General features: G+C 44.7%; 1 long non-coding RNA gene across 4 annotated transcripts in view; it reads left to right on the top strand.

Annotated features, from left to right (window-relative positions):
- The window catches only part of LOC125612621, a 20,486-nt gene extending 3,117 nt beyond the window's left edge, over positions 1–17,369 (top strand). The window contains exons 1-7 of one of the 4 annotated variants that reach the window (XR_007343100.1): positions 1–2,429; positions 2,523–4,033; positions 8,739–9,004; positions 9,185–9,431; positions 11,241–11,391; positions 12,106–12,210; positions 15,673–17,369. The exon at positions 1–2,429 is cut by the window's left edge and continues 3,117 nt beyond it. This is a non-coding gene — a long non-coding RNA (uncharacterized LOC125612621). Of the gene's footprint in view, positions 2,430–2,522; positions 4,034–8,738; positions 9,005–9,184; positions 9,432–11,240; positions 11,392–12,105; positions 12,211–15,652 lie in introns of all 4 variants that reach the window. The other 3 variants (XR_007343099.1, XR_007343101.1, XR_007343098.1) reach the window with 3 other exon arrangements.
- Positions 17,370–27,405: the final 10,036 nt, after the last annotated feature.

Below are 27,405 nucleotides of genomic sequence, written 5' to 3'. Positions count from 1 at the left end.
ATCTAAACTTCCTTTTTTAAAAAATAAATATCATTCAGGTCAACATTGGGCACAATGAAGTATGACTAAACAAATTGGTCCTTGGGTCTCTAGGCAAATAGAGAACTGACAGATGAGATGAGGGAAGAAAAGAGTAGACAGAATTCCATTAAAGAATTCACAGGATGGTCACGGACTCTGGAACTGCGAAGTTCTTGGTGTCTTTTTTTATTATTTTTCCTTCTTCCATCTTGTGACTGCCTGGGAATAACACCTGTAATAGATTTCAGTGGGCCCCCAACGGCACCTCAGAGACTTTTAAAAGGTCAAGAGCTTTCTTAAGAACTTAACTTACTACTCGAGAGTAACTTGGGTGCTAGGGGAAAAAAAAATCAGGATGAATGTTCATAGGAAGTTAAATCCTGCCTTTTTTTTCCCCCCTTAGGAAAATTCTAAATGTTAACAGAAGCATGGATCTGCTGAGAGAGCTACAGGTTTTCCGTTCCAAAAATGCTTTTGTTGCTAATTAAAATTAGTCTAATTTTGAAATGATCACATCATTAAAGAGTATTTCAACTGATATTGATTTGATGATACCTACAAACATCTTAGAATAAAGAGCCTGGTGTTTTAGCATTATAAGGTGCTCTGATTAAACTCAGATCTCTGAAATTGATGACATGAGCTCCCGATACCTCTTCATTCCTTCCCACCCCTGCATGAAATAATTATGAATACTTCACTCCATGCAATCCACGTTTATTTTATTTTATTTATTTTTTTTACAAGGATGGGGGATGGCTGGATAAAGTGCTAGTTCTTTGCTGGTCTATAGTATGGCTCTAGCAATATCTTAATTAAGTCTAGAGTCAAAATGAAATATGTGCCCCATGCATGTTTCTAATCCTTTCAAACCTGCAGTTTTGATGTGTGATCCTGGGCCAGCTCTTTAGAATGGTGTCTATTATGTCAATAAATCTTCGAAGCGATGTCAGCCAGGACATCAGCATCTTTGGTGGATGGGAGGGCTGGCTTTCAGAGGTGCTGGAGGTTGGGGGCACAATCTCAGAGAGGCTTCACCTTATTCCCAGGGGCAGGTGCTTTTCCACACTATCTGCTCCACATAAATATCCTGTTCATTCACTTATTCGTCCCTCACTCGCCTGGCAGCTCAGCCTAGCATCCTGACCTCTCAGTCTGTGCAAAGTCCAACTTCAAGCTGAAGGCTCCACTGAAGTCCACCCCATCCAGAATTCAAGCCAACATGGATCCCTCCCTTTCCCATTTGCAGAAGTTACCCGTGATGCATCAGATCGCTTCACCGGATTCGGACTTTGATCCATTCATTTGACTCCTATCCACAGAACCCATCCTTCTTGTGAGACAGTATTTGGATCAGAAAGATGAGAAAAGAAAAAAAAAAAAAAACAGGAAGATCAGATCCCTGCTGTTAGGGCATTTACATTTTGGGTTGTGACGGGCAAAAAATAGCTAGAGAAATACATAATTTTGCATTGTAAAATGTCCACAAAGGGAGCAAAGAAGGTAGCATTCCAGAAACATCAGTGACGGGAAGCCGCGTGAGACAGGAGACCAGGTTGGTCTCTCAAGGGGATGGCTTTCAGGCAAAGAAATGAGAGGGGGAAGAACATTTCAGGAAACTCATGATGTACCAGAGTCCGTTCATGGGCTTATGTAATTTTTCTGTCTCCAAGGTTAGAAAATTGAAGGTTCCTTAAAGGCCAGATGAGATATGCCTATCTCCCTAGGCCCTTTGGATTTCAGCAATGGGCTGAAAAACCTAAGCGGAACCCAGTAGGTACTTACTGAGCCTAACAGAAGGAGAGAGAGACTAGATTCTTCCCACTCCTTAAAGAGGAAGACAGCAACAGCAGTTCAGAGTGAGTGATGGGGGGCGGGGGAAGAAGCCATATCCCTAGGAGGGACTATTTATTCTGAGACTTCATGGAACCCGAATTTCACAAGTTCTGATGCAAAATGATGAAGGTTCGGCACCACCTTCTTTGAGTGAAACTTCTTTTCTGATACACGTTTCTCCATCTTTCCTTTCATGCACGTCTCAGAGCATCCCCGGTGGCCCAACTACAAGACCCTCCTTTGACCGAGTGTGAGGCTGAGACACCTGTGTGAATATTTGGGGTCACATCTGCTATTCCTATAAAATCAGGTGCCTCCCAGAAATTCTTGCCTGATTCTTTCTTCTGTGCCCCAGTGGTACAAAGCAGGCTACGCCCTAGTGTGTGTGTTTGCCCAACAGTGTGTTAAGAATCTCTGGAAGAGTGGGGACTGGCTGGCAGGTGCTTCCACTGGCCTCAGAGACTGTGAGATGGCCATGAATCCGAGACTATGTGAGCCCAACACCCATGCCAAACTGACCAGCAGCAATTTGTCACGGCGTCTCACAGAGAAACCTCTGCCATTTGCCCAAGGTGAGTGGACTAGTCCATTTTCTATTACTCTAATGACACACCTGAGGCTGGTACTTTATAAAGTAAAGAGGTTTTCTTTTTTTTTTTTTTTAGCTTTTAGTTCTGGACAGAGTGCTGGCATTGGCTCAGCTCTGTTAAGGACTTCATGGTGGATGGAACACAATGGCAAGAAAACATGCTGGGGGAGAGCCTATGGTGAGACAAAAAGCCAGAGACCAAGGAGGGGACATTTCTTGCTCTCTTATAACAGCACACTCTTGGTTCCACCACCTCCTAATACCGCCACACTGAAATCCAAGCGGCCAGGTCATGGACACATATGGGGTCCGTATGTGTTTGAGCCATAGGTGGGATCGGGAGCAGTCAAAGATGGTAACTTGGCTTTTCTCATTCTGGGAACATCTGATGGAGAAAGTCAAGGCTGCTGGGATTTGACCGTGGCCTAAGGATTCTGAAGAACTTCCCTGAAAGTGAAAGTTTTGAATAAGCCAACATGGCCGAAGACCTGACATCCATTCCATGTGCGGTCTGACCTGTGGTTTCCAGACTCTTGGATAGGGACAATCATGAAAGCCAGAGTCCACATGCCCTCACTCTTTGAGCTGCTGTTAATGAAGACACCAACCCCGACGATCGGTAGATCCTAAGAGCACCTCCCTCTATCTTCTCCTTGCAGGAAGTGCTCTACCTTTGTCAGCAGAGTGGACCACGTGTGGGGAGAAGACAGCCGACTTGACTTCTGAGGCCACTTTAGACACACTGTGTTTCCAGCTTCTTTTCCCATTGTTGGTGACACATCCTGAAGGAAAGACCAAGCAGACTGCTTTTTTGGTTAGGAACATTTCAAAGTTTATTTTGATTCTTCTTCTGACTTACAGAAATTATCCAAACAACTTTGGCTACATCTATTTTCATCTGCATATGGTATTTGCAACGACTCCAAAGTAGAAGACGTATTTACACAATGACATTTCCCATTGCGCGCGATGCCCTTTGTCTAAACATCCTGGGACGCAGTCACGTGACCTTTGACGATCGTATCTCCTAGGAGATTCCTGGACGTGCCCTACCATGTTCCTCTCCCCGCTCGAAGGAGGAACTCTAAATGCATGACTCTTATTTCAATGACTTTCAACATTTCTATTGAGGTTTTTAAAATAGAGATGTGCATTCTTCTTAATCTTATGAGTTCTAATTGAAGAAATACCAGAAGTGAATGTTTTAAGGTCCCACGTGTGCCATCCAGCACATGGTGAAGATGTACAAAGTGGAATTTCAACTCAGTTGTGGCCCCAGCGTGCAACTTGGCTAGAACTACCCCAATCAGTGGCAAGTCTTAAAAGATTGTCCCTTTCCTGGGAGACCTGTTCACCCTGTAACTGGGGCTAGGGACGCTATGGAGCTGACCAATTTGCTTCCCTGCAGAGTGGATAGCTTTCTGATGGTCAGCTTTTTGACTCCTTTGGGAAAAGATGTGTTAACAGGAGAGAACAAAAGAGTGGAAGAAAGTCCTCTCGTTGGAGAACGTGGTGGGCACCAAAGTGTGGAAGTGTGTTCAGCCCTGTTCGTCTGCCTCTGGGTAGGACAGCTGGCCTGGCCCTAGGGTGAGTGTTCGGGGTGTTCCTATGAATCTTATTGAACCCTTGGACTTGGGAATGCTACCTTTCCTCCTGGCAGCTGTAGGAGCTGTGGACAAGATTCTTTGATAACCAGGAACGAGGCCATATGTCACCAAGCTTCACCCAGGCCCTTGGACATCCTCTTTCCAGGGTACACTGACACAGTTCAACCTCCAGGGGCCTTTGACTCCATTGCTGTGCCTTAGGGCTGTTTGTTCTAAACGCACTTAAAGTCACTGTGCTTGTACCCGGCAGGTGGAAATATCTGGAAATGGGCACCCCAAGTGGCATCTCTCAACCAGTGACTTTTCAAAATGATATTTTTATTGGTGCACTATAATCATGCATGGTAGTGGGACTCATCATGCCATACTGTATTTGCACAAAACATAATTTCATCAATCTCATTTCCCAGTGTCTTCTCTTATCTCTCCTCCAATCCACTTGCTCTACTCTATTGATCTTCCTTTTATTATTATCGTTGTCATTATTAATATTGTTGTTGTTCGTGCATTATAAATACATTTAGAATTCATGGTTTTATGTTCATACGTGGACGTAGCATCTAGATTTTGTATTCCAGGACTTCCCCAGCTCTTCCTTGCCTCCCTCTCTCTCTTTATCAACTTCCTCTTCTCTATTGGTCTCCTTTTTCCCCCCTTGAGATCCCTCTTTTTAATTCCTTTCTCTCTCTCTAGCTTCAACTTTTGAAAGAAAATATCTGACCATTGACGTTCTGAGTCTGGCTTACTTCACTAAGTATGACCAGGGAAATGCAAATCAAAACTACATTGAGATTTTATCTTACTCCATTTAGAATGACAATTATTAAAAATGCAAATAATAATGGCCAGTGATGATGTTGGTAACATGTATACTTAAACATTGCAGGTGGGACTGAAAATTGGTATAACCACCTTGGAAAGCAGTGTGGAGATTTCTCAAAAGACTAGGATTAGAACCACCATATGCCCTAATTATCCCACTCCTTGGTACTTGTTTGTAGGAATTAAGGTCAACATACTATAGTGATCCATGCATTCGAATGTTTATAGAAGCACAATTCACAATAGCCTAGTTACGGAGCCAACCTAGGTGCTCATCAACAGGTGAGTGAATAAAGAAAATGTATATGCATTTAATGAAGTTTTACTCTGCCTTAAAGAAGAATGAAATTATGGAATTTGGAGAAGCAGTGATTTTTTTCTCTCTTTTGAAATTTATTCTAATTTTTTGTTTGTGCTTTTTAGTTGAGTATGACAGTAGAATGCATATTGGCAAATTATACAAACATAGAGTATAACTTTTTCTAATTAGGATCCTATTGTTATGGTTGTACACGATGCAGAGTTACCCTGGTACTGAACTTCCTATTCCTCTCCCGGCTCCCTTCCCTCAATCCCCTTTTGTCTAATCCAATGAACTTCTATTTTTCCCCTTTCCACTCTCCCTTGTTTTGGGTGAGCATCTACATATCAGAGAGAAGATTTCATCTTTGATTTTTTTAGGATTGGCTTATTTCACTTAGCATGATTTTCTTCAGCTCCATCCATTGACTGGCAAATGTCACAGTCCATTCTTCTTTATGGCTGAGTAATATTCCATTGTGTATATATACCACATTTTCTTTATCTGTTCATCCACTGAAGGACACCCTAGGTTGTATCCATAGCTTGGCTATTGTGAATTGAGCTGCTATAAACATTGATGTGGCTGTGTCACTGTAGTAAGCTGATTTTAAGGCCTTTGGGTATAGACCAAGGAGTGGAATAACTGGATCAAATAGTCAACCAGTGAATCTTGACAGTTGTATATAACTATACAAATTCCCTTACTTCTCAGGTGGGACTTCCCAGAATCTCTCTTGGCACCAGGCACCATTGTGATAGCTGTTTTAATGAAGCACTCTTTGCTGGTCAGCTTTCTTTACAACCACCCTGTGTATTTCCTATATGCAGATCCTTGTTCAGGGTCAATGTCATAAGTCTTTCTTGTTGTTATAACTGAATACTACAGACCAGGTAATTTATGAAGAAAATAAAAATTTCTTAAATTTACAGAGGCTGGAAAGTCTGAAGTTAAGGATCCACATCTGGTGAGGGGCTTCTTGCTGGTGGGGACCCTGTAGAGTCTTGAGACTTAAACAGGTCATAGCACAGTGAGAGGGGGGATATTCCAGAGACATAGCCAAACTGGCTTTTTATAACAGATTTTTTTTTTCTTGAGATACCCCTTTAACCCAATAATCTCTCAGCCCATGAATCACCTCTTAGGTCCCACCTGGTCCCAGCTCCTAAATACCTCACAGACACTAAATTTCAATATGAGCTTCGGTGTGAACATTTAAGTCATTGCAATTAGTGTCTGCGGGAATCCAAACCGAGACTACGGCATCAGCTAGGCACTGGGGGGGCACGCTGCTAGAACTTTTTTCTTTCATTCACCAATGCAGAAATTCAATCAACTTTCCCTCCCTCTTTCCTGAACTGGTTCTAGCAGAGAGGTCAGGTAAGGAAGCATCCCTTTCACACCGGAAGCAAAGGAATTTCCAAAGGAAGGTTCAGGTAGTGATTGTAGCCAAGAGACCCAGAAAGGCTCTTGTCAGGAGGGAAGATGATTGACAGTTTGAAGGATCGGCAGAAACTGGAAGAATGAAAGAAGGTCAGCAAAAACACAGAGGTGAGGATATCCTGGGACTGAATGATGAAACACACGTAGGTGGTCGTAGCTGGAGAAGATAAAGGATGTGTGAAAGGCCCCATGCGGAAATGAGGTGGGAAAAAAAACAACTTTAGGAAGGTGTTAGAGGTTGCTGTGCCCAACCCAGTGCTCATGGATAAATTTAGAACAGGAATGAAGCATGTATCAATGCACCTGTCTATGGAATTACATCGACATAAGCCCTTCTCAGTCTAGCTTAAGACACAGCCATTCAAAGGCTTAGGGGAATAGGGCAGGGGAAAAAATGAACAGACCCTAGAAGAGCTCAACCCGTCAATTGTGATGATAACAAGGGTCACAGGGGTGATAAATGCTGCTGTAGACACACAGAATTGGGAGGGAAAGTAAAATGGAGGCAGCAAGGATCCTTCACACCATCAGTGATATAGGGAAGCCTAGACTTCAAGCCTCCCTCCCCATCTGGCTTGGATCCTCTCATGAGTCTGGGTACAGGGGCTGGCTTTGTAGAATTGGAAGGCATCCCACTTTTTATTTAATATGTTCCAAAATGTCTCATTCGGGAACGGATGGGAAGCCAAGGTCCTGAATCTGCTCATTCGTTTTCAGGAGAGCAATAAAAAAAAAAAAAAAAAAAAAAAATTAAGTTTGGAGTCAGGGCAAAGGTGTGACTTGGCTTCCTGGAAGCCACATGCAAAAAAATCAACATGGACTTGTACAAAGCTCAAACGTGTCCACAACGTGGTGCTCTGCACGTCTGCAGGCATCCTGGCAATGACTTCTGGTGATCCCTCTGTCCCGCCGAAGGATCAGGGATGACTTTTTTAGTAAAACAGGTTTTGAAATTTTTAAGTGTATCATGCACACAGAAGAGTGCAAAAGTCACAAGTCTATTGTGAAATAATTTTCACAATCTAAACACATCCATAAAATCAGGTCCCAAATCACAAAGCATTATTAGTACCTCCCAGAAATCCCATTAGATCTGTCTTCCGGTTACTACTCCCTCTCACGCAGGGAAAATAGAGTTCTGTGTTAGTTATCCATGGCTTAAAACAAAAGCACACACTCATCCTCTCCACCATTTCTATGGGTCAGGAGTGTGCGAGCTTGGCCTTGGTGATTCTGGCTCTTCTATGAGTCTGCCCATTCAATCCAGATTTATCCAAAGGCAGATGGACATCAACTACTAGGAATAGTTCTGCTATGAAGGACTTAGGTTTCTGTTGACTTGCTTCATGGTTTAAATCTAGATGATAGTGTCCATACCCAGGAAATCATCATACATTGGCACTGTCCATAAGGAAGTGCCCGGTTTCTGTTCTCATGACTAAAAGGCTCAGGGGTCACTCCAGTTGAACTGGGCTAACTGGGCTGCGCGAAATAACCACACAAGAGACACAAATACCTTTCTCTCTGGGGTCGCTGTGACGGCTCCTCTGACCTTAAGGGTCCGCAGGAAGAGAGAGAGCGAGAGCACTCGCTGACCCCTTTTATTGAGGAGAAGCTGTTCACATGAGGCAAGGGGTCAGGTTTCAGGGGGCTGAGTCTATCTTCATGATGTCCACTGTCAGCAGGTTGACTGACACCTGGGAGGCCACACCCAAGGGCACAGTAAGAGAAGGGGACACACAAGGCACTTCCATGGAAGATTCTATCCCAAACAGGGCAAGGGGTTATATTACAAAGGAACAGGTGAGCGTAGCTCCACCCGTGGGCCGTAGCAAGACACACCCATGCAGGAGACACCGACCCTCGACCCTTGAACCCAAGAAGGGTGGGGGAAAGCTCTGCCAGATTTCTGCGACTGAGCGCCTCAGCACCCAGCCAGGGAGTGTGACTCAGTCACGTGTGAGGTTGGCCTCCCACAAGGAAGATCAGGATACACACTGTTTCTCCAAATCCCAGGTTCTCTGCTGGCCAAAGCCGAGTGTCAGGACCAGGAATCTTAGCCACTTTGCTAGTTCATGTAACATTTTTTTTTTCTTTTTCTTTTCCCCTTTCCTCCCAGGAATCGTCAAGAAGCTAATGAGTGTTAGTCATGGCATGAGGACTTTGCATGTTCATCTTCTCAGAGGCAAAGCCCAGGGCATCAAAAGCCAGGACACTTCTCTGATTTGTCCTCCTATCTCAGAAAAGGTCAGAAAGACAGGAGCAAAGGAGTCATTCATGTTTGAAGCATCTGGTGGGAACAGTCTCGGACAGACAGAGGTGAAGTCCACCTGCCGCAGCCTGGCCAAGGGGAAGGCCCTCCGCGAGAGCATCTCCCAGGAAGAGGTGAGGTGTAGCTCCACCTGGAGACGGAAACGCAGGGGGGTCCCCACTCCTGAGAAGTCCCTGGGAGAGGTGGGGAGGTTATGGGGCAGCAGGAAAAGCTTTGGAAACTCTTTCTCTCTCCCAGAAAACCATTCCGTGTGCGTGTCCTTTGAGACCCTGTCACTTTTCTGCTCTTCACAGTAATATTCCTGTCATCTTCCAGTGAGGAGGTAGAGGATGGCCCTCCTTGCCTTTATCTCTTCTGGGCATGTGGAGCCAACGTCCACCCACTGGGACCTACCCTGTGGTGTCCAGAAGGTTTCTTGGGGCCTGGATCCAGGAGTTGGTGCCCCCCTTCCTCCCTGGGGAGGCTTCCTCCACCAGTGTCGGCTGGAGTTGGTGGGTAAATACCTCGGCTCCCTCATCCCTCTTATGAGATGGCTCAGAGGTGAGTGTGGTACTGTTCCTCTCACAGTTCCCACTGGGACCAGGCTTTCCCGAACACAATGGCAAATTTCTTTTCTATTTTTTGCAAATTTCTCAATACGATGCTTTATCGACTCTCCCTTCCCCATCTCACTTCCCCAACCCCCTACCAATGGTCATTCACCTCTCACATAAACCACTTGCAGCTGGACCTTCGTCTCAGGGCCTTGTTCTTGGGGAACTCAGGTCAGCACGGGTGGGCCTAGGAGTCGTGGCTCTCAGCTCATTCGTTCACTTATTCACATACACATGCAATGCTTCCTCGCTGTTTGCCAGGTCAGGAACTTACAGCTGGGAATACACTGGAATCAAGACCAAAAAGTTTCCCTGATGAACTTTCCTTCCTGTTGGGAAGAAAGAAAGGAAGGAAAGAAGGAAGGAAGGAAGGAAGGAAGGAAGGAAAGAAAGAAAGAAAGAAAATAACTTACAAGGGCACAACTCCGAGTGGGAGGGACTATCTGAGATTGGGGAGGCCTCTCTTAGTTGCTCAGTTCTGCGATGCCTGGCCAGGCCTGGTCTCTGGGCCCCTGGGGGACTGTCCCACATGAATGCATAACTGGCCATTGCCCCTCTCTGCCTCCCTCTCCTCTGGCACCTTGCCCAGTGGCTATCTCTCCTTGTGGGATCTGTTTTTAGGGGAGACCCAGCCTTGTCAAGCTGCACCGTGCAGGGGAGACTTCTCCCTGCACCGCAGCCTGAGACTTGAGCTGCTTCCTGTCAGCCCCAGCACCACAGAGTAGTCTAGAACCTGGATCCAGTTGTCGTGACTCACGGGCCACAGAAGCAATGAATTTGGGAAGAACAGGAAAAACAGTCAATATTTATCCATCCATTTCTACATGGAGACTCTACCAGGGACTTCAACATCGGTTGCCTCATTGAATCTTAACTGCTTGGGGGCAAGAATTTTATCCCTGGGTTTAGAGAAGGCAACGGAGACTTGGTGGGACTGAGTGACTTTTCTAAGGTTTCAATGCTGACATAATGCCAGAGTTCAGGCTCCCATCTCCTAGAGTCCAAATCAGTAGCCCCAGACCACACCGTGCTGTGTGCACATGGCTACCTATCAGAGACTCTTGGAAGTCTATTCACTTCTATGCACGTGGCCATGCTGGGTCAGTCTTATGTCTCCTTACCTCAGGAAGCCCTTGGATGGCCAGTGTCAGAGACGGAAGGCAAAGTCTGGAGTCCTCAGCCTACATCTGGGAGGGCTGGGCTGGAAGGCAGCAGGTGTTATCCGAACATCCCCGAGGGCACAGGAAACACTGCTCAGGAAAGGACGCAGAGGGCGGGGCTGGTTGGCATGTGCTGGCCTCTCCTCTGTCCCCGGTCAAGTATCCTCCAGTGGATTTCCAAAGCAGTGGGGGCAACCAGGATGATGACCTTAATTCAGTCATTTCTGGGGAGGCACATTGAGTGCTCAGCATTGCCACGTGACATCGTAGGTCACTCTCCTCTAACCTGCTGCTCCAGCATCCAGTCTGGTTGTTCTGCACTTGGTCTCTAAAGGAAAGGACCCAGCAAGGTGCCGCTCTGTCTGGAAGCAGAGGCTTTTCAGAGCTGCGCAGGGCTGGGGCTGGAACTGGCGCTCAGGAGGGCCGCGCTGAACTCTCTGTGCCTGTTTCACCGCATTCTCCTGTGGCTCCTTGGGAAGCTGGTTTCCCTTGTGCGCATCTGAGCCTGGCTTCTGTCAGTTTATGTATTTTTCAAAAAATGCTGTCAATTCTCCACTTCTTGAATCCGTTAATTATCTGCTTGCCTGTCTGTTTAGGCAGAGGAAAACCCAAATTGCGTAGGATCTCGCCCACCTCGCTGCAAGTCAGTTCAGTAAACACTCACCACAGCCCTGCTGGCTGGCCCAACCTGTCGCCAAACACAGGAGAGGCACGGAAGAGGTGGCTGGCTGGGCCTTGCTTTGGGAGGTAGGTGTGTGTGTCCTCTCTTGACTGCCAAGGAGGGAAGTGGCATGTCCTGGTCAACTCTGTCCTGACCCAGTCCAAGGGTGAGGGTGACGGGAAGGGGGTGGCACAGGGGCTCACAGAACTGCGGCTGCAGAACAGGGTTCCAGTGCCCCAGCCAAGAGCCCAGCTGCCTGGCCCTTCCCCTGTGCAAGCCGGGGGTGCACACGTGCCAGGTCGTGGGTCTGGGCATCTTATGTACATACAAGGGTTTGTTGGCAGAATCAAAGCAATAGTTGAAAACTGTGAAAGGGACAGGGACCTGAGGTTCAGGTGGCAGAATAACAGGCAGCACATCAGAGAAACCCTGCTGGGCTGAGATGGAGGCCAAGAGCTGTCCTTCTCTGTGTCTGTGAAGAGTCAAAGGAGAAGAGAGAGACACAGGGAGTGGGGAGAAGGAGCAAGAAAAGGGAAGAGAGACGCCCTGCCCTTGGCTGGCTGATCCCTAAGACGGACTGCAGGGCTTAGAGAGGACTCCTCCAACCCAGGGCTGCCCCAGGTGATACTGGGGCTTTCTCACACAGTAAGGACATGAGGTCAGATGGGCAAAGGTATAACTCATCCCTGATGTGAGTGTCCGGGGTGCCTCCTGCCTGAGGGAGAAGGTAGGTGAAGGGCCTACACTTTCCCTGATAGACATCAGGACCAATGGAGTGATCTGTTCTGGGTTCCTTCCAGGGTGCAAGGGTTCTAAGGCCTTCTCCTCCGACGGTTGGATTGGAATCAATTCTAGAAAGCTTCCAGAGCTTCTCTGTAGGGTGGACGGTTAGTTTATTGGTGAAGGTGAGTTTATTCCTGTGGAAATTTAGAGTCCAAAGAGAGATGGGCAGGTGAGTCCTCCGAAAACTACACGCACACTTGCCGTACAACCTAGCGATTCCACAAAAGAACTGAAAGCAGGAACTTGAAGTGATATTCTGTTTGTACACCCATGTTCATGGCGGTACTATTCGTAAGAGCCAATAGACGGGAATAACCCCAATGGCGGGTGGACGGATGGACAGGCAAAATGTGAACATGCGTACACGATGCAGTGTCATTTAACCTTGAAAGGAAATTCTGATGCATGCTATAGTATAAATGGACCTTAGGATGGTGGGCTAAGTGAAGTGACCCCGTCACTGGAGAATGAATTCACTTGATTCCTCTAACATGGAGGTACCTAGAGTAGCCAACGCATAGACAGGAAGGAGAAAGGTTCTTGCTTGGGGTTTGGGGAAAGGAAACAGGATGTTTTTATTTGATGTGTATGGAGCTTGTTTGCGATTATGAAGAGTTGTGGTTACACAGAAGCCGTGTGAGTGTGTTGGATGCAACTGCAGTGCACTGAGAAGAGGTAAAATGGTGAATTTGGCATTATGTCTACTTTATCACCCTTTGAAAGGAAGAAAAAAGAAAGGAGGGGAGGAGGGAAGGAAGAATGGAAGGAAGGAAGCAAGACAGGTCGGGAGGCAGAGGAGGAAGAGGTAGCCGGCGTGGTGGCTCACACCTGTCATCCCCGCCCCCTAGGAGGCTGAGGCAGGAGGATCAGAAATTTGAAGCCAGCCTCAGGAATTTTGTGAGGCACTAAGCAACCTAGCGAGACCCTGTCTCAAAATAAAAAATAAAGAGGGCTGGGGAGGTGGCCCTGTGGCTAAGTGCCCCTGGGTTCAATCCCTGGTACCAAAAAACAAAAACAAAAAAAAAACAGAAAAGGAAGGGTGAGTCTGAGAGGGAGGAAGGGAAGGAAGGAAGAGGAATGGACTGTCACCTGAGACATCCAAGCAGAAGCCACCTGACTCTGGGCCTGGTGCTGCCAAGGGACTCAGGAATCAGACAAGGGCTGTCCCTTTGAAGAGCCTGGTGATACAGGGGCAAGAGCGTGTGGGGTCAGACAAAAATGGATGAATACCCACCTGGCATCCTAGTTAGCGGAATGATGGGAACAAGCAGCCCAGGCTCTCGAAAGCTGTCCTGAATTTCCTGTAAGATGATGCTTCAGTGATCGCCATGCACGTTACTTGTGAGAACTGAATGAGTCGGTGTGCCAGGGAGCCAGATCCATGTGACGCCGAATAAAACACACACCAGGAGCAAGAGGTATGCACTGACCACAGAGAAAGAATTACAGATGACCATGAACATATGCTCAAATCAATCCATAAGAGAAATGCAAATCTCAGCTACTATGAAATGTTCATTTAAATCTATCATCAGGTTGGAAAATGTAATGGTTTAGGAGCACATACTGTTGGAGAGATTATGGTGGAATAGCTGTGTGTTTTGCCAGTTCAAGGCAAAAAATATGCCACCCTAGAGAGGGCAATTTGGCAATGTTTATAAATATAAGAAACGATTCTTAACGATTTAGCAATATTACTTCTGGGAAATTCTTCTACAGATATACCCTGAACATATGCAAAATGACATACATGCAAGTTTTTTTTTTGTATCAGAAAAAAAAAACGGAAATAGAAAATATTTAAAACAATTCAATATCCACTAATAAGAGAGTTTTTAAAAATGAAATCAGCCAGATTTACGGCAAAAGAATAGTATGCAGCTAGAAAAAGGAACAAGGAAGCTGTGCTCAAATGGTTAATTGACAAAAAAGCAAAGTATAAGCTACACACACAGTGTGTTGGTCAGCAATATGTCAGTGTGCCCAAAATACCTGACAAGGAGAAAAAGGTTATTTAGAGTTATGGTTTCAGAGGTTCAGTCTATGGTCTGTCAACTCCATTGTTCTGGGCCAGAGGTGAGTCAGAACATCCTGCTGGAGGAAATGCTGCTCAAATTACAGTGTCAAGGAAGCAGAGAGAAAGGGGGAGTGACCACAGGAGGGGCACACTTCCAATGACCTACCTCCTCCTTCTGTGCCCCACTCACCTACAGTTACCACCTAGTTAGTTCATTCAAACTAGAATGGACCAGTTAGGTCACAGCTCTCATAAGCTAATCATTTCACATCTGAGTATTCCTGAATGAACACAGGAGCTTTTGGAAGACACCTCCTATCCAAACCATAACATCAAGTTACAGTTTTTTGGTACCAGAGGAGAGGGGGTAAAAAAATACACATCTTGGCTCCTTTTTGCCTAATGAAAAAAATGTAGATAAATAAGAAACTAATAAAAATATTTTCCTGAAGGAGTACCGAAGGGAATAAGGTAACGTGGGTGGGAATCTCCCCCCCTTCTCCTTCTTATTTTTTCTCTTCCTCCTGCTCCTCCTCCTCCTCCTCCCTCCTCCTCCTCTCTACCTCCTCCTCCTCTTCTTCCCTCCTCCTCTTCTTTTTCCTCTCCCTTCTCTCTCTTCATAATGTTTTAGTTAGCTTTTAATTGCTTTGACCAAAACATTCAATAAGAACAACTTAAAAGAGAAATAAAAGTGTATTTGGGGCTCGTGGTCTTAGAGGTCTTAGTCCATACATGACCAGCTCCATGACTCTGAATCCAAGGTGAGACAGCACAGTTTGCAGGAAGGGACCATAAGAGGAAAGTTACTCAGCTCAGGGCAGGGTCAGGGATTAGGGAGGAGCAGAAGTCCCAGAAGGGAAAATGCACCCTTCCAGGGAACACCTCCGTGACCCACCTGTTTAGCCAGGCCCCTCCCTGCCTACAGTCACCGCCCAGTCAGTCCATTGAAAGCTAAGATGGATTGATTAGATCACCGGTCTCACGTTCTGATCATTTTACCTCTGAATTTTTGTACATTAACAGGAGATTTGGGGATACACTTCATATCCAAACCATAAAATTTTGTCCGTGGCTGCTAAAAAAGCTCATGGCCACTTCACGATGCAAAATGCATTAGTCTATCTCCAAGAGTCCCAAGGTCTTAACACCTTTAGCATTGTCCAAAAGTCCAGGTCCAAAGTCTCATCTGAGAGGCAAGGCAAGTTCCTGGTTGTAATCTCCTGTGAAAGTAAGTTGGAGATGTCCAATACACAGTGCTATGGAGTAAATATTCCCAGTCCAAAAAATGGGAGGGTTAGGGGCACAGAAAGAAAGACTGGGACCCAAACAAGACCAAAACCCAGGAGCACACAGGTCCCCTAACTCTGCCTATAGCAGAGGACACATGGCTGTGAGACATGCTACCTCAAGGGCCTGGGCACCCCACCCCTTTGGCCTTGCTTGCTGTGCACAAGGCGTCTCCTTTAGCTTGACTTTCTCTGCAGTCAGCAGCTTTTTTGACAGTCCACCTTACTGGCATCTCTTAATTTCTGGGGTATCCATTTCAGCTTCAGCTTCACCTTCACAGCTTCATGCATCACCTCAGGGGAGCCCAGAGGAGCCTGCTACACTTTGTTTGGCCTCCAGGAACTTCCTCTGAAATCTCAGCGGGTGCCTCTGTGACCCCTCCATGAAGACTCCAACATCACACACTCCTGCAGAGCCAGCACCACATGGATGGTACCAAGGTCTGCTGCCAGCCCGTGCAATACCCGGGTCCCCTGAAATCATGGCTGCAATGAGCTCTGCATGGTGAAACAACTTTTTAGGAGCTCCCAGTGTGAGCAAGATACACCCATGACCTCTTCTCAAAGGAATTTTCCCTTTGAGAGCCTTGAACCCACAAAGGGTGTGGTCCTGAAAATTCCTGGGATGTCCTCAAGACATTTCCTATTGTGCAAAGTACTCAGCATTTCTGTAAGAGCTATAATCTCATCAATAAGCCCACCTTCCTGGGCCCTAGCTTCATATGCACTTTTCTGGTCAAGTCCAGTTTCCCATCTGAAACCTCTTGAGCACGGTCCACATTTCTACCTGCAGTTGAGTCTCCTAAGCTCCCACCAGAGTTACCCACGAAGCTCTGTCGACAACATTCTAAAGCTTTTCCAGACTGCCTTTCCAAACTTTTCCAAAGGGTTCTGGACCCCAGAGTCAGGGGAATCCCAGCAATGACCCAACTTCCTGGGACCAATTTCTGGTTTAGTTAGTTTTGTGTCACTGTGAACAAAAATACCTCCCAAGAAACACTCAGAAGAAAAAGTTTACTTGGGGCTCAGTTTCTGAGGTCTCCATCCATATATAGCTGACTCCACGGGGGCTCTGACCCTAGATGAGAAAGTACCTCTTGCGGGAAGGGACCAGCAGAGGAAAGATGTTCAGCTTCTGGCAGAACCACAAAGTAGAGGCAGGAGAAGGGGGCACAGGGAAGGTGCACCTTCCTCCGCCAGTCAAGCCCCCCCACCTGGAGACATCACCCCGTCTTAGATTGTGGTCTAATAATGAAGTCATTTTATCTTCTCTGAACATTCCAGTCCCAACAGGAGTTTTTTTTTGGGGGGGAACCTCCTTTCTAAACCATAAACACATCATTTTAATTTTTATAGCATGTTAGCAATTACATGCTTAAAACTTAATTTACAAAGTGAAACTTGATTTTAAAAAACTTTTCAAAATTACGAAACTTTACCGGAGACATCAATGATGGCTTAATGAAGGAACTGGCAGATTACGGTCCTATAGGGAAAGGCTCCCTACTCCAGTTACATCAATTCTTTCTAAATTAACTGATTCATTCAATACATTTGGAAACAACAGCTCTACCTATAAAATCTGACAGGCATTCTCACGTTCCTAAGGAAAATCAAATGTTCTAGGATTGTTGGAAGAATTTTGTAGGGAAAAAAACCCAGGGGCTTATGTTATCAAGATATACCATGAAAATCAAGTGACTAAAGTGCACTTAAAATATGTTAATTGTATTTTATATTACATGAAAAAAGATAGATGCATCTGGAAAGGAGTGGAGAATCTGAAAATGGACCCACGTGTGTTTAAAAATTTACAAAATTGTAAAAATAAACAAAAAAACCCTTATTCTACAATATTAATGCAACTAATTGCAACTGGGTTTGATTGAAATCTATGCATTTTGAAAGCAAAATTTTACAAGTATAAGAATAAAATGCAGAATAATTTCCATAGGATTGGATAATACATACTTGGCCACCCAGGAGAGAAAAGACAAGAACCAACAAAGAAAAAGAATAACCCGATTTTACTACCCTACAATTTAAAAGTCACCAGGAATATAGTGATTTCAATATCCTAGTAACAAACATAAACTAAAGACAGAAGAAAACGGCTGGGGTGAAGCTTAGTTGTAGAGCACTTGCTTAGAATGCATAGGGCTGTGGGTTCCGTCCCCAGCACTGCATTAAAAATATAGAAAGAAAAATTTTACAACATGATTATATTTTTACATCCTAGAAATAAATCTAATAAAATGTGTGTAAGATTTCCATACCAGAAAATGTAAAATATTATTATTAATCATCATCCTTATATTATATATTATTTTGAATAAATTAAGATTTTAATAAATGGATTTCTGTGCTGTGTTCTTGGGTTGGAGTTTAGCTATATCAGTTCTCCCCAAATGATTTGTATATTTATGCAATTTCAATAAAAACATCAGGATTCTCTCTCTCTCTCTCTCTCTCTCTTTTTGGAGGAAAGTGACATATTGACTTAAGTTTTAATGAAACTCTGAAGGCCTGAGAATAGTTGAGATAATCCTTGAAAAGAAGTAGATAAAGGACTTATTGTATTGGTTATCCAAACTTTTTTTTTAATATTTATTTTTTAGTTTTTTAGGTGGACCCAATATCTTTATTTCAATTTTATGTGGTGCTGAGAATCAAACCCAGTACCTCATGCATGCAAGGTGAGCGCGCTACCACTTGAGCCACATCCCCAGCCCAAGACAGGGCCTTGCTAAGTTGTTTCAGGTCTCGCTAAGTTGCTGAGGCTGGCTTTGAACTTGCCATCCTCCTGCCTCAGCCTCCTGAGTCACTGGGATTACAGGCGTGCACACACGCTGCCCATAAACTTGATCCGGGACCAAAGGCACACTGTGGCTGGGAAATTGGAAGTCATGTCCCTTTGATAAACACAGCTGCATCAGCTGGACAGCCATAGAGAGAATATGACAAGTGACCTCACACTACCCGACCCATATACACAGAGCCATCCTTGGCTGCCAGGTGAAAAGAAAACAATAAAGCTTCCAAGGCAAACATCACAGAATATTCTTATAACCTCAGGGTAGAAAAGACTTCTTAAATCAAATATCAAAAGTACTCCCATCAAAGAAGATGGATAAATTGAGCTACATTAAAATGAAAACGTTTGTTCATTAAAAGACATCGTAAAGAGGCAAGGATAAATCACAGAGAGGGAGAATATATTTATAACACAAATAACCAATAAACAACTTGTTCCCAGAATATATAAAGAACTGCAAATCAATACAAAATGACGCATAACTGTGCCAGTTATTAATTTATTGCCTCTTGGCTCCAAATTTACCCTATTTATTCCTGCTTTGTAATACTGGCAGTGGACTCTGACGCCGAATTTCTGCTTTTCCAGCTGACTCTACGTCAGGCTCTGTCAACAGGGGGCACTGAAGGAAATTGCAAAGATGGAGGAGGAAGAAGGTTTGTTTTCTGTCCCTAATTTTTTCCATGCATGCAAACATTGCAGCTCAGGTGGATTTCCAGAGCACTTCCGGGGTAGTGCATGACCCCTGTAGATCTGGGGCAGCCCCAGCAATTTCATCTTTATTACAGAGGCATGGAGCAGGTTTCTGCAGCAGTTTCATCATCTGGAAGCTGGAATCTCACTGCATCTCAGCCTTGAAGAACCTCTTTTCTAAACTGCCACGAGTCTTCCTATTCCCCTTCTCCTCTGCCCTAGGGGTGGTTACTTTCTGCAGTTGCCACCCCATGTATCTTACAATCCAGCTTTTCTTCTTTCAGTCGTTAGCCACCCCTTAACCTTAGGAAATATCCATAATATTTTTCTTTGTTTAAATTACTGGGTGTGTTGTATTTCTCCTAAAGGGCCCCCCTGACCAATACCAGAACCCAACAGAAAAAAAACATGAGAGAGACTCATCAGAATACAGAATACATTCTAGATAGGGAAGAGGGGTGGGAGGGAAAGGGAGGGGGCAAGGGATTAGCAAGGATGGTGGAATGTGATGGACATCTAAAGTACATGTATGACGACTTGAACTGGGTGTCAACATACTTTATATACAAACAGAGACGAAAAATTGTAATATGTATGTGTAATAAGAATTGTAATGCAAAAAAAACCCCAAAGTACATGTATAAAGGCATGAATTGGTGTGAACATACTCTATATACAAAGATATGAAAAAATGTACTCTGTATGTGTAAGAATTGTAATGCATTCCACTGTTGTGTATTTTTAAAAAATTAATTCAATAAAACTAAAAAAAAAAAGAATACAGAATACAGAAATGTATTTCCCAAAGGCAAATCCACCTAGGAAGAAGGACTCAGCATCATTCCTTGTCTGCAAAATGCAAATTTAACCATAGGCAGTACCATCCACATCCACTAGAATGGTTAGACTTAAAAAGACTCACAATACCAAGTGTTGGGGAAGATGGGGAGTAGCCAAAACTTCTACACTGATGACAGATCTGTAATTGGATAAAGTACTTTCAAAAGTTGACATTACCATACTCTTTGACCCAGAATTCAATTCTTCGGGCTATACCCAACTGAAATATATTAAACACACACACACACACACACACACACACACACACTCACCAAAAGATGTGTACAATCATGTTCATAGAGACTGAAAAACAACAACAACAACAACAACAACCAGAGGTCCATCAAGACCAGAACAGGTAAATATAGTATGATACACTTGTAAAATGTTACCTACAGCAATGGAAATGTATATACGGCAGCTCCGTGTCCTGACAAAGTGCTGAGAGCCACGGCCGAGTCTGTATGGCCCCTGGCATTTTGCCAACAGTATTGATTGACAGGCGAGGCATTACTATCCGCCTCTGCCGCAACTTTTGAGTTCTCGCACTATTTTGGAGTTCTCGTGGGCATTTCCGGGGATTCCCCGAGAGTTCCCATTGGTTGGGGAAGTGCAGGAGGAGGGATTTCCGGGAGAGATATTTCCGGCTGGGTTTTCCTGGACAAGCCTCCTGGCGTTCGGGGGAGGATTCCCCGGGAGCTGTGTGAAGTGTTTTCCTGCAGTTTAAAAATAAAGTTTGTTCCTGCTTCAGTGGCTGGTGATTTGTGCCCAGCCAGACTGCGGCAACAAAGGATGAATTTCAAACCCAATATTGACCCACAGTGACAAGGAATCAGCCACAGAAAAACAGGTGAGGTATGATTCTTGTATATAATTTTTTCAAAGCCCCAACCCATTTTTAAACTTGTTTTAAGTTGTAGATGGACACAATAGCTTTATTTTATTTATTTTTATGTGGTGCTGAGGATGGAACCCAGAGGCTCATATGTGCTAGGCAAGTGCTGTACCACTGAGCCACAACTCCAGCACACCCCACAACTCATCTCTTGGTACTTATTGTTGCTTTTCAATCATTACCTGTGGGTGGGGGAAAGGGAGATGTTTGGGTGGGTGTGAGAGGGACTGCTTAGCTATATACAATGTTATGTTTCTTGACCTGGATTCTGGTTACATGGATGTGCCATTTTGTAATAACTGATTGAACGTGACATATTTTATTCAGTTTTTTTTTTTTTGGTATATTTGTTATTCTTCAATTAAAAAGCTAACAAAGGAAAAGAAAAGGTGACAGATTGAGGTAAAATACTTTCTACACTTATATTATTAAAATTCGAGCATCCAAAATATATAAAAGAATGAATATATATCACTGTGTATTAAAAAAAAGAATGTCTATAAAAGAAAGGCAGACAACCTTTAAGAAAAATGGGTAAAGACTGCAATAAACTATTTATATAGTTCATACTATTGGCCAGTACACACTGGTAGGGCTTCTTGGTTTCATTAGGAATCTGGGAAACAGGTTCCTAAACACAAATGGCATTTACCACTCATTTGAATAGGAAAAGAAAAGACTGATTAAATGTTAGAGACAATGAGGGAAAATGGGCACTTTTCTCTCAGTCAGATATAAATTGATAAAATGTTTTTTGGGGGAATTTAGTAGTATCCATCAAAATGAAAACATAAACCATTGGGCCACCAAATCACTTTTAGGAATGCTAAGATAACATTCACACATTTTTTAATAAAGATACAACATGAAAAAGAAATGGAAAACTAACGACGTATGAATCAGAAGAAAATCCAGTCTCTCTTCATAATGGAATACTATGTGGCTGATAAAAATAAAATGAAATTCACTGTGATCTGACATGACAAAAGCTTTTCAAATACTAACTCACAAAGCAACTCAAGACACAAAATAGGTACTTAAAAGTTTCCTCCATGAGGTCCAGTGAGAACCAGAGCCCCTCAATGTCAGTTATTACTTCCTGGTACTGTGATGGCTGACTCTCTCTGATGGAGGTGATCAACACCCACTACACTTGCATTTGAAATCTACAGGATTGATTTAGGGAGCAGAGGAGGGAGGGGACAGGAATTCCTGTCCAGGAGAGAAATTCCTTCGAATGTCTTTGAGTTTGTTTATTTTTGCAGTATTCCAAAGCCTAAAATGCCCTGCATCTGCCTAGGGATGGTGGAATGTCCTCTTTCTGGGGAAAAAGGCTGGCACTGACCAGCGGAAACAAAATATGAATTTTATATGTGATTTTGAGTGTTCCAGTAGCTACAGTATGAAGAAATAAAAAGAAACCAGTGACATCGATTTTAATAATATACATCTTTGAAATCTAAGATATCAAAACTATCATTATCCCAATATGTAATTAATATAAAAGCATGAGTGAGATAAGTTAATGCTACGGTTTGGATGTAGTTCGTACCCTCAAAGGTTCATGTGCTGCAAGTTTGGTCACTGAATGGTGACGTTGACAGGGGTTGGGTGTTAAAGAGGTAGGACTTAGTAGAAGGTCTTGGGGCCAGGACCCCTGGAGGAGATCAATGTCCTCTTCCAGGAGTGGCTCAGTTTTTGTGGGATTACATAAGTTCCTTTGAATTAACGGGCTGTTTGAAAGTGAGTGCAGCTTTCTTGATGGTCTCTCTCTCTCTCTCGCCATGTAATATATCTGCTCCATGCATGTCACTTGCCTCTTGCAGCTATAATGCCATCTGCCATGTTTTCTTTTTAATGAGGGGAAGGTACATACTGGGTTTGAACCCAGAGGTGCTTTAGCACCGAGCTACATCTCCAGCCCTTTTTATTTTATCTTTTGAGATGGTGTCTCACTAAGTGGCTTCGCCCCTCACTAAGTTGCTGAGGCTGGTGTAGAATTTGCAATCCTCCTGCCTCAGCCTCCTGAGTTGCTGGGGTTGCAGGGTGGACACAATGCCCAGCTTCTATGTTTTTGGTGGTGTTTGTGTTTGACACAGTGATACACCCTCACCAGAGGCCACCAGATGCATTCTTCAAACTGTGAGCTAAATAAACCTCAGTTATTTTAAAGTCATTGCTATGCTTTGGATCTGGAATGTCTCCCTAAAGCTCCCGTGTTGGAAGCATGACCTCCAAAGTGGCAAGGTTCAGAGGTGGAGCTTTAAGGCAGTGGTGAGGGCTTTGATTTTATCAGAGGATTAATCCATTTGCTGGATTAATCCATTGGTAGTCGATTAGACTCCTGGATGGTAACTGGAGGCAAGTGAGGTGTGGCTGGAGGAAACAGGTCACTGGGGATGTGTCCTTGAAGATACACCTGTCTTGGCTTCTCTCTCTCTCTCTCTGTCTCTCTCTCTCCCTCTCTCTCTCTCCCCCCTTCCTGGCTGTTGTGAGCTGAACAGCTTTCCTCCACTGTGCCCTTTCTCCATGATGTTCTGCTCCATGTCCTGCCTAGGAGCCTGCTGACCACAGACGGAAACTCTGAAACTGTGGGTCAGAATAAATACCTCTTCCTCCTCCTGGTTGTTCTTGTCAGGTATTTTGTTTGCAACGATGGAACGCTGATTAACGCAGCCTCGGGTATTTTGTCTCAGGAACATGAAGTAAATTAGGACAGCTATATTCTATTTTGGGGGGAACTCTTGAAAACCTGGTATGCACTTTACACTAGCAGCCCATCTCAGTTTGGATGCTAGTTTTATTCCTGACTCGATCTGTACTTGGATGTCACAAAACCCCCAGTTGAAACCGTGGATTTAAGTACCTGAGCTTTCCCAGCAATACCTGAATATACTTAAATACTTTCCCAAGGACTGAATGAAATGTCCCTTTTATATGAATACAACTAAATAAAAAGAGCCAAAGTTAAAAAATCCAGTGTCTCAGCCATCCCAGCTGTACTGGAAGTGCTCAGTAGCCAGTGTCTTGGTATTGGATGAAGCAGATGGAGGGCAGTCCCCCTCCCTGTGGCTGGGGAGGTGGGCGTGGACATTCTCAGGACGAATTGCTGGGTGAGCCCTCGGGTCCCTCCTGGCCACAGAGTGGCTTCTCAGCTCTTCTCTGCATTGCAAACACCTGGGAGCCCAGGCACAGGGACAGCCAGGTGAGGACTGGCGCTCAGCCAGCTCCAGCAGGTTTCACTTGCCTCAGACACCTGGCTGCCTGACATTTAATCCAGCAGCCTCTGTGCCACCGTGTGGAGGCTGTAAGGACGAACCAGGGGCCCTGTGGGACATAAAGGACTTCCTCCGAGGGACTGCATTCCTGAGGGATGAGCCTGACCTTGGGACTCAACCCAACAGGATGAGCTAAACTGGGATTTCACAACCTGGCATCAGCCGGGAGCAGGTGGTGGCAGCAGCTGGGAGCCCTCCTGCTGTGGACTGGAGCGACCTCAGCCGCTGCTGAAGGCATGAAGGGCAGGGGAGACTAAGGAGTTCACAGCCCTGCCCTGCACCAGGAGCCTCGGCGTCAACACCCACCCCGCACCCCCTCATCCTCATCCGTGGTGAAAAGTATTCCCTCTAAAACTGGAGGTCTGCTTGGCACATCTTGAGAACTTATTCTTTTCCCTTCTTTCTTAATCAGTGTGGAAGCTTCTGTTCCAAATCTATTCTTGAGAACCTTGCAGTAGCCTCTTTCTCTCTGAGCTCTGGGCTGCAAAGACCACATGCTTCCACGGATATGCTGAGCTCCCATGTTGGTGCAGTTAAAACCTCACAGGTTCATCCATCGCGACTGTCATGCCAAACTCGTGCCATGGTGCAACCCAAGAAGACAAGCTCCCTCCCTCCGGGATCCCACAGCCTGGCCCTGGAAGCTGGAGGTGCCTTCCCCTTATTACACACAGTGGTTCACAACCTTGACCACACTGTGGGGTCCCCTGGAGAGATTTAAAAAGTCCTGATGCCTGGGACCCTTTCCAGAAGTTCTGATTTAATGGGCTTGGGGTGCGGCCTTGGCAATGGAATTTTTAAAATGTGATCCTCCTACCAGGTTATTCTCCTGTGCAGCCTGGGTGAGAACCAGTGTTTTAAATCAAGTCAATGATCTTAGCAGCTCTCCACTGGGTCTAGGGAATACTAATTGCATCCCAGGACTTCTGGGTTTCAGGCAGCAACCAAAGGGATCCTTTGAAGTGTAAATTAAGTCGTACACTTCCTCTCTCCAAAATGCTCCCCATTTCTCTTTAAGTAACAACCAAAGGCCTGGTTACCTCTCAGATCTGTCGTCTGCTCTCTGGTCCTTGCTCTCTCTGCACCAGCTGCACCTGCTCCCTGGCGGTGCTTTAGCCTGTCTCAGGCCTGAGCAGGGGCTTCTGGGTCGCCTCTTCTTTCTGCTTTGGAGCATCATCCCTCAGAGATCCACGCGGCCCAAGCTCTCATCCCTTTGACATCAGTGTCCTTATATTGTCTTCTCAGTGAGGTTTCTCGGATCCCCTCCTACCCTGTTACCCTTTATTCTCCTCTCCATTTTCTGTGACCTCTCCTTGGAACACACCATACAATTAACTTATTAGCAATGTCTCCTGCATTACCACTGTCTCCTCTGCTGGGGATGCTTGTTTTGTTCTCTGATGTATCTGGTACCTAGGATGAGCCAGAAATAATAGTGCTGCTATGGTTTGAGATCCACTCCCCCGCCCCCCTCCACTTCAAGGTGTGTTGGAACCTTAATTTCTCCATGACAGTGTTGGGGGGCTTAGTGGAAGGGGTGTAAAGTCCTGAGGACCAAGCCTTTCATGATAGATTAATGGCTTTCTCATGTGAGTTTCTGCTTTGTGGGACTGGATTAGTTATGGGAGAGTGAATTATAAAGTTACCCCTCATGTTTTGTCTCTTTCACATGGCCCTGCCTGCCCTTGTTAACACTAGGAGTTGATGCAATATGTAGACCCTCACCAGACACAGCCACTGGATCCTGGACTTCCCAGCCTCTTGAACTGTGACAAATTTCTTCTTTGTAAATTACCCAGTCCCAAGTATTTTGCTATAGCCACAGAAAACAGGTTAAGACAGATACTATGTAAATATTTATTAACTATATAAAAATCTGCAAAGCACTAATGAAGACAGCTTCCTAGGTAAATGAACGTGATGAGCTTGGATACTTAACATCCATTTGTCCAGATACCTTCTAGAATGACAAAAGGACCATGGTAAGAATAATAAGCCAATAGTTACACTGGAAAGTAGGGAGTCCGTGCACTATGAATAGGTCAGAAACTACAATGTATGATGACTCAACCTACTAGAAAAAAAATGATGGGTCAAAAATGAAGAAAATGACCAAAAAGAAATGCGCACCTACTTTTCTGAGAAAGCAGTAGGTGTCCTGGGAATAGAGGAGATCCAGAGAATCCATATAAATGTTTCTGCATTTAAAACAGTGAGAACAGAGCTGTGGGCAGGTCGTGGGTCTGCTGTGAGCTCCTTGTTCTTGGCTACTGTGAATCAACACTCTGGGAGGTAGTCTCTCTGGGAGGCTCAAGGGTTAGCATTGCAGCAGAAAATGCAGAACCCCCCCCCCCCCGCCCCACCTGCACATAGATGCTCCATGGTAACAGCCTTCCCCTAGGAGGGAACCGTGGGGTCAGGAAGCAAGGCTGACCCACCCTGGAAGTGGAGGCAGATCTAAAGGGAGAACTCCAATGGAAATCTAATCTTTGGTGTTTGTCTTCAGCCAACACAGAAAAGGAACTGGAGCACACTGAAATCTCCCTGCTATGATTGTCTCCCAGCATCTCTATACCCCGCTCCAGTTGCCTTATGACTAAACAGGTTTGTTAGCTCATGCCAAGTCATCTTCCAGTTTCAGAACTGAATGCAGCCAGGTGGATGGGATGGGGGTGTGGGGGGGGACCAGGGGAGAGCCAGCCCACACTGTTTGGAGCATTTACCTAGTTTGGTAGACTTCTCCTTGTTTTAGCTTGAATAATGTGGCCCAAAAAAGGTACCTATGAAAAGACTCTGCATTATTTAAGCAGAAGAATATGGCAGTTATAACATACTTAAAAATATACTGCATTATTTACCATGTGCTTTCAGTTAAATTCAGAGAAAAAAAAATCTGAACTCTGTAAAATGAGGTGAGGGCGAGCAAACAGACCCAAATGAAACGGGAAGTTCCCGAGTGACTGCAAATCTGTAAAGAGACAGAGAGAACCCGAGCGCGGGTGACAATGGCATTTCCAATGTTAAGTTGCAAAAATGACAACAAAGAAAACCAAACCAGTGATACAGAGGACAAACACAGTAAGTTCTAGCAGGGCAGGATTTCCTTTTTATGCAAGGAGAGCAGGTGTTCCGAGAGTCCGGATCACAGACATGAAGGGGATCAAGCAAATATCCAAATATTCTTTAAAGTATCAAACGTCCTAACATCCATTCTTCATGACCCTAGAAAAATGATTTGAGATATAGGAAGAAATGGTGAACAAAGATAAATACTTACATCTTTTTTTATATAGCTATATATATTTAGAAACATATCTATGTCTAAATCTATATCTATGTCCATACCAATGATATCACCAAAGAAGAGACCAGAACAATATAACTGATTCAATTATTAAGGACATAATGGAATGATTCTCTTTGGGGTGAATAAAGGCATTAATCTGAAAATTCATGTGGCTTCACAGTCACAAGGTCATTTTCAAGGTCAATG

The sequence above is a fragment of the Marmota marmota genome, unplaced genomic scaffold (assembly GCF_001458135.2).
Source record: "Marmota marmota marmota unplaced genomic scaffold, marMar, whole genome shotgun sequence".
NCBI lineage: Eukaryota > Metazoa > Chordata > Mammalia > Rodentia > Sciuridae > Marmota > Marmota marmota.
This window is presented reverse-complemented; position numbering and strand designations above follow the sequence as displayed.